The following is an 8,339-nucleotide window of genomic DNA, read 5'->3' as shown; positions in this document are numbered from 1 at the left end:
AAAGAGATCAATAACCAAAGTATTTATAAGTAACTACGATCAAGGTGTTTTCGCCACCATTGAGAATCTTGAAATTTGGGATTAAAAGTAGTCGTACAAGTAGATTGAAAGTGATTATTGAGTATTTCAAAGGCCAAATTAGCATTTGCTTAGTCATAAGAGTAAGTGATCCCTTTTAATCCGGAGGGAGATGCATTACGAGAATTTATTGGAATCCGTTAGAACTTCAACTTGTTCTAGGTCATGCGATAAAGGTCATGCTGTAGGGTGGATGCGATCGAACCAGCACTAACGCACCGGATCCCATTAGCACTCCAAGGTTAAGCGTGCTGGGGTGAGAGTAATACTAGGATGGGTGACCCTCTGGAAAGTGTACTAAGAGTCCTACAAATTCAGACATAAGAGACAGATGAGAAGCTAGAATAACCCAAGGGAAATTGGAGTATGCTGAGTGGTTGGAAACCCTAAAAAGGTCGCGAAGGATGAGGCGGACTAGACCGGCAAAGAGAAAGAAGGTGCATCACAACTCTAGAACTAGGATGAGTTTGAATAGTATTTGGAAATACTTTGCAAGTGAGGCGTTAGTAAACATATATATGTATGTGTATGACATACCATATGTGGCTGCGCCAACTGATATGTGTGTCCCAGCAACCGACATTGCTATATACTGAAGGTATTAATCGAACAGGGTAGTGATGTTCAAGTGGCAAATGTTACAAGGTAAGTTGATGTTATTTTGACTGCAGGTAAGAGTTGGAAAGTCCTAATGTAATAACATCAGGAAATGGAAGAAAGTGAGTGTATAGTGTTATACCCTATTTTAACCCAAGTCAAAATAGTTTATAACATTCCGGTAGTTCCGGGGTTATTTAAAGTTAGGAGTCGCCACCTAATTATTTACGGTGAATTAGGACACCTAAAGTTTATTAAAGTAGTCATCTAAAGTTGATTTTATTTTAAAGTCTATGAAACCAAATGATTCTAAGTACGGGTTCAACTAATCTAGAGGGAAGGTATTAGGCATCCTCTAAATTCCATTAATAATGGTTAACCGACCGGACTTAGATGAATTAATTAGGCTAGGAATGTAGATGTAATATTTTATAATATTTAAGAAAATATTTTTATAAGTATTGCTAAGGTTATAATAGAAATATACACATGCTATTTTAAATAAAACTTGTAGAAAATAATGGTGTGCATAAAAGTTTAGTTATAAATAAACTAAAAGAAGCGGGATGTGTAACGTTTACGTGTATTTGGAGAAAGTAGGTTATGCCGACTAACAAATTTAAAAGCGTTATTATAAGAGTAATATTAGTAAAGTTTAAAGTTTTTATAGAAAGATTATTAGTTCAATATAGACTGTGCAAAGGTTGTGTTAACAAATACGTATTTCAAGTGCTGGAAAGGAGCTAAAGTAGAACAGTTATCCATGAAAACTAGTTCGTTTTTCTTATTTCTTGAAACAAGCTGACGTTAGTGTGAGGATTAGGGCAGATGACGATGATTTTTGTTAAAAAGGTGGGCGGGTCGGGTCGGGTAACATCGGGTATTGGCCGGTCGTTTGGGCTGTTGAATTCAATATATGGGCTGGTTATTGAATTGCCGAATGGGTTGAATTTGGGCCATTTATTTGGCCGAAATTGTTGATCCTTCCTCCTCTATTTAATTATTTTTTGGGCTTCTAATTTGATAACTAGTACAATATATATATGTGAAGACAATTAGTAATTAGTATGTAGAAAGTAAAGGACTTAATAAAGTATAATTAATTTAACGAGTACCAAATCCAAAAATGGAAAATGATGACGAACCATTTTGAAATTTGTGATAAAGTAATGCTAGTAATGTTGATGCCCGAAGAAATAAATTTAGAAGCCCGAAGAAATAAATTAGAATAAATGAGGGACAAAATTGGGTGTCAACAGATGCCCCTCTTCGACCGGAGACGATGTAAGAGTTTTCGGGCGAAGAAGTTGACGTAGTAGCCAATTTTGTTCCGACCAACGAATACGAACTTGGAAGAACTTGAGGAAGAATGAGTTAGGAGAATCGGTGGAAAATATTATGGGGTGGAAAAGATTATCGCCGAACCCGTTTCGAATTGCCTACATATCTTGGGTTTCGTGAGAATCAAACTGTATGTAGTTCGAAAGAAGTGGGTCGATATTGACGCTACGCTTTTTGCCCCAGTGTTGAATTATGGTGAGACTGGGGTATAGAAAAAGTCTTGCAAGATTGTGAAAGGAGTAGATTTAGTAGAGTTTTAGCGGAGGATATGAAAGAGAAATTAACCTACGTATCACGTGTTTGTAGGCGGAATTGAATTCGAGAGTAGATCCGTGACCTTTGCTTGTGAGTTTGATATTCCTCTTCAGCATGTTTACCCCAGTTCACTGTATAAGATAAAGTTCCACGTTGCGCTGTGTCTCTGTAGATTGTACTTTCTGTCAAAACTGAAATTCATGTCAGAATCATTAATAAAGTCCGGGTAAAGTTGAAAGTGTAAAGCTTATAAGGAATGTAAAAATGATAATAAATAAAAGTGTGAAAGTGAGGATGAAGCCGTGTAGCTTATAATGAGGCAGTGTGGCCAACTGTTGTCTCTGGTTGTCTTCAGGGACTTGAATGAATGCGTGATGTTTATGCTGAAGATGTGATAATATCTCTAGTTGTATTTGGCGACTTTAGTGATAATAATAAAGTCTCCGGCTGTCTTCCGGGACTTGATGATAAACGATGTCTGTGGAATTTTAAGGTAAAGTCATTAAAGTAGGTAAAGTGGATGGTAAAGTAAAGTAATAAGTAGAGAGTAAAGTAAAAGTGTAGCCGTTTAGCTTATGCAGATGAGGCCGTGTAGCCATGTGATGTCTCCGGTTGTTTCGGGGACTCGATGATATATGTGAAATTAAGGTAAAGTTATTAAAGTGAATGATAAGGCAGTAAAAAGTGAAGTAAAAGTGCAGTCGTCTGGCTTATGAAAATGAGGCTGTATAGCCATATGATATCTCCGGTTGTCTTCGGAGACTTGATAAAGATTCCCGTAAAGTCCGGGGTAAAGTGTTAAAGTATGTAGAGTGAATGATGTCTCCGATTGTCTTCGGAGACTTGATGAAAATTCTCGTAAAGTCCGGGGTAAAGTCGTTAAAGTAGGTAAAGTAAATGATGTCTCCGGTTGTCTTCGAAGACTTGATGAAAATTCTCGTAAAGTCTGGGTTAAAGTGGGTAAAGTAAGTGATGTCTCCGGTTGTCTTCAGAGACTTGATGAAAATTTCCGTAAAGTCCGGGTTAAAGTAGGTAAAGTAAATGATGTCTCCAGTTGTCTTCAGAGACTTGATGAAAAATTCCCGTAAAGTCCGGGGTAAAGTCGTTAAAGTAGGTAAAGTAAATGATGTCTCTGGTTGTCTTCGGAGATTTAATGAAGATTCCCGTAAAGTACGGGGTAAAGTTGTTAAAGTAGGTAAAGTGAATGATGTCTCCAGTTGTCTTCGGAGACTTGATGAAAATTCCCGTAAATTCCGGGGTAAAGTCGTTAAAGTAGGTAAAGTAAATGATGTCTCCGGTTATCTTCGGAGACTTGATGAAAATTCCCGTAAAGTCCGGGGTAAAGTCGTTAAAGTAGGTAAAGAAAATGATGTCTCCGGTTGTCTTCGGAGACTTGATGAAAAATTCCCGTAAAGTCCGGGGTAAAGTCGTTAAAGTAGGTAAAGTAAATGATGTCTCCGGTTGTCTTCGGAGACTTGATGAAAATTCCCGTAAAGTCCGGGGTAAAGTCGTTAAAGTAGGTAAAGTAAATGATAAGAATGTAGCCATTTGGCTTATGCATATGAGGCTGTATAGCCAAATGATGCCCCGGTTGTTTTCGGAGACTTAATGACAATTCGTGTAAAGTTCAGGATGAAGTTGTTAAAGTTGGTAAAGTAAACGATAAGAATGTAGATTCCTGTAAAGTTCAGGATAAAGTCATTAAAATTGGTAAAGTAAATGATGAAGTAGAGGGGGGAAAGTAATAGTGTATCCGTTTGGCTACTAATGTTGATGAGATCGTGATAAGCCCAATTAATGACGTCTTCGAAGTAATCCTGATTTAATTCGTCTTCGATTTCGACAACCTACAAAAACAGGTGTATCTGTTAATAAAGTCATAAAGTTATTATGATAAGAATGAAATTAAAGATAGAGTTGGAAATAAAACCGTTTGGCTTTTAAGGCGATGTCATAATGGGCCAAATGATGTTTTTCGGCCATGACTGATAGACTTGACATGTTGGTCTCGCGGTGTTATAACCCGTATTTTTGCACATTTGAACGCTTTGAGATAATTGCAACAAGTTAAGGACAAGACTATATTTTGAACTTGTTTGATACATAAGTGGGTTATGAAAATTTTGGGATGTGGAAATATTGGAAATGGCTAAGGGCAAAAATTGGAATTTCGGAAATTAGTTTCATGAATTACAAAAATGAACCATAGGCAATTGGGCTTGGAAAAACCAAAAAAAAAAAAAAAAAAAAAGAGAACAAAAGAGGCCCAATTAGTTGGGGTGGCCGGCCATGGTCCATGAAAAGGACCCAAGCCCAAGTGAATTCATCCATGTGATGAATTAATAAAAGGGGCCATTTAGTAGTCATCCAACACTTAGAACATTCAAGAAAACTTAGAAGGAGAAAAACAAAAGAAAGAAGAGCAAAAAAAAGAAGGCCATTCGGCCATGTCCATGAAATTTTTGCCCCTTGAAATCTTGTCCCAAAAATTATTTTCTTGTGGTATTCCTACTAATTTAAGGGTCCTCTACAACGTGGTGAAGTTGTTTCGGAAGATAGGTTCCTCCAAAAAAAAAATGAATTGACAATCATGTTGTTGCTACATAATTTAAACTCACGTTGATAGTGTTGTATCCAGTATTTTGAACGTCGGATTATTTGTAAGCTGAGGTGGGGCCCACACATCGAGATTTTTTTTGGAACATCTGAAAAGTTATATGAATCACATATGTGAAGTTAAACACAACTCACGAAGGACCCTTGGGCCAAATCAAAGTAGAAGCCCTCCAAACGAATATTTTTAAGAAAATGTTTTCGGGTGACCTGACTTCGAGGGAAAAAAACGGTATTATAAGTTTGGAATTTGAAAAAATATCAAGAAATAGAAGTTGTAGATAATTGAATTAACTTTCCAACCATAGGTCGTGGGCTCCACGGTGACGTCTGGACAAGGAGATATGAACGTTTTAAGTCCGGAAGGTCAGTGGGCTAGGCCCAACTTGGGCCCAACCGGGTTAGGCCCATGACCCATGTTATATAAGTGATATTTCAGCACTTCCCTCCTCATTTTCAGAACTGGAACAACCAGAAAATTCTGGGGAAAGAGAGAAAAAAAAAGCTTTGGAGTAGAAAAATCAATTTTGACAAAAATCCGAGCCCCGAATCCCGAAGCCCATGAAGGGAAAAGTGTTGTACGCTGCGTTGTCTTCAATTTGAGTTAAAAATCAACCAAGGAGGGGGGTGATAACTTGGTGGCCGAATTCTTAAGGTATGGATAAGGCTCCTTTTCATTGCTAACAAGTTTAATTAAAGTTTTAACGGATTAGAACGGGAAAAATAGTGATATAAATTCGTCCGTTGGTATTGTGAATTATGGAATGAGATTTGAAGAGAATTTTGGATGAAAATAAATGTAGTTAACTTGTAGAATGTGGAGGATGTTGCTATTGATGTTGTTAGTATTAATTTCGACTTCGTTACGGAAATAAAAATTATGAAATAGTTATATCGCGAATTGGTTGGTTGGAAAATTTGGAAAATAATGTGTGGGCTATTCTATCGAGCTGGAAATATTATGAATAATGGTGGGTGTTGTTGATATTGTGGCCGAGTTAAATTCTCGGGTTTTTTGTTGTATTTTTGACCGAGTTGAATTCTCGGGGATGTTGAATTTATAGGGGAGATGCTGCCCAAATTTCTGTAGACAAGTATGGATTTAAGATTGAATTCCTAAAGGCTTATAATTAATATTTGGTAATTGTGACCAATTGTAGATTTCGGAGGAAACGGGATTTGAGTTTGGACAAGCGTAAAAAGCAAATAAGGTATGTAAAGCCCTACCTTTTCTTTCTTTGGCATGTCTTAGTCATAGTAGGTTATGACACGAGCCTCGGGGGAAACTCCATTCCTAGAAATCCGAGCTTAGATTCGGCCCTTAAACATTCAATGTAATTGAATTATGAACCCATGTTTTGTTGGAAAAAAAAAATGTTTGAACACTTTTACTTCTAAAAGAGTCTTGCGTCATAAAACGTCCATAACTTCCACAAATAAATTCGGAATGCCCCGAAACTTGTTGCAAATGAATCCATAAAGCCTAAGGTTCGTAACTTATGTACGCCACCTCCGCTTGACCCGAGGTGGGCCCACTTTTCCCTAACCCTTTCCATATGGTTCTATTAGACTTATTTTCGAGCGACATTCAAAGGAAACTTTTGACTATTATTCCGATTATCATCGAAAATTGTTTTAACTATTCTATGGAGACCTATGATATATTTTGACATGTACAAACGAACTCAGAATTTTTGTTTTGACATAATCCGTTGTATCATCCGAAAGGTACGTATTATGACTACCGTTTGATTTCTTTTCTAAATGGCCTATCGTTCGGATTACTTTGTCGAGTCTTTTCAAATGTTTTATGATGCATATAGTTTCCCACTACTCTACTCGTGGATGCCTCAATGCTTCCTTCACTGAGCCCGGGCCAGGATATGTTATCACGCGTATTCCACTGCATTGTTCGCCGTGCCTCGATGTGAGGGGGCAGGTATATCTGTACATAGGTTGTGGAGTATGATGTGCCATGTACATATATTCTGATATGTTACGATATGATATGATATGGCCATCTGATATGTTATGATATGTGCACATTCTGATATGATATGATATGTTACGGAGCTATTCCCTACTCTGGAGTATGATGTGTTATGGCGCCAGTGACGGGGTGGCGACCACGTTCTGTTCACCGAGTCCCATAATGGGGCCGGATATTTCATATGTTTTGACATGCATTATCTATGTTATATGAGTAAGCATTTCTGATATTCTGATTATTGCACTCATTTTCTGTACTTCCTGTTCCGATTATGATTCTGTTTATTATACTTCATGCTTTACATACTCAGTACATATTCCGTACTGACCCCCTTTTCTTTGGGGGCTGCGTTTCATGCCGCGCAGGTACACCCAGATGATGTGGAGTTATTATAGAGGATGTTCCGGCAGAGTTGGCAAGCTCCATTTGTTCCTGGGGTGCCACCGAGTCAGAGTTTGTATGTGTGCTTCTTCTGGATTGATGTTAGAGACTTTGCAGACAGAGTCGTGGGTATAGTATGTCAGTTGTGTAAGCGGCTTCGTCAGCCGATATGCCATCCTGTCTTATGCATTAAATTCTATATGATCACAGATTCTGTTTGATTTGGAAAATATCGAAAAGAATATTTTGAGAAGTTATTATGTATTTTATCTTTATTTGATTTTAAAAGTCTAACAAGATTTTGTGTGTCCCGAAGGTCTGTGGGTTCGCTCGGCTCCGGATGTGGGGCCGGGTGCCCATCACACCCTAGTGGAATTAAGGCGTGACACGCGGTCTTTTAATTCCTGCACTCAAAGAAAAATTCTTAGTTTGGGAGGGGGAATTTGATTCGTGTTGACTCGAAGCTTGACGTTATTGGCGCTCCGTTCGTCTTGTTTGTTTGGATCTTGTGGTCTCCGTTCAAGTCTCGGTAGATGAATAGTAGTGAAACAATTGAAAGAAAGTGTTTCATTTGAAAGGTATATTGTAAGTATATGTATAAGGAAAGATATACACGTAAGTATATGTATGTAAGTTGTAAAATATTTCTGCCAACTTCAGATTGTGACACTTCTGAAACAATTGAAACGTCATTTGTCTAAAATACTTCCTGTCTGGTAGCCTTAATCTTATTGATGTCCGACTCTTCTTTTGTCTAATCTCTCGAAATATGCCCCAGTTTTGACCTCGTGAGAGTATGCTAAACTTATGTTGTGGTGTGACCGAACCTTGTATAGGTTGCCTACGTATCCCGTCAAAGGAATCAGGTCAGAACGTAGTTCGTAAGGTACATAAAATGGTTTGAAATTTTCTAATAAAGGGACCGAACCCGATGTAGATTGCCTACGTATCCCGCCGAGGGAATCAGGTCAGCGTAGTTCTATTATATAAATGGTAAAAGGTTTGTTGGACTTCTACCTAAATGTGACTGACCCGAATGTTGATAATCTATGAATCCCGCCGAGGGAATCAGGCCATACGTAAT

The 8,339-nt window shown here is 38.0% G+C and overlaps 1 long non-coding RNA gene across 1 annotated transcript; it reads left to right on the top strand.

The window, feature by feature from the left end:
* The first annotated feature begins 5,387 nt into the window (after positions 1-5,387).
* On the top strand, positions 5,388-7,612 carry LOC132633871 (uncharacterized). The gene is made up of 3 exons (XR_009579894.1): positions 5,388-5,539; positions 6,045-6,095; positions 7,240-7,612. It is a non-coding gene; the product is annotated as an uncharacterized LOC132633871 (long non-coding RNA).
* The last annotated feature ends 727 nt before the right edge of the window (positions 7,613-8,339 follow it).

Source organism: Lycium barbarum, chromosome 3, assembly GCF_019175385.1.
Source record: "Lycium barbarum isolate Lr01 chromosome 3, ASM1917538v2, whole genome shotgun sequence".
NCBI lineage: Eukaryota > Viridiplantae > Streptophyta > Magnoliopsida > Solanales > Solanaceae > Lycium > Lycium barbarum.
Note: the sequence above shows the minus strand (reverse complement) of the source record. Positions and strands in the feature narration are given on the sequence as shown.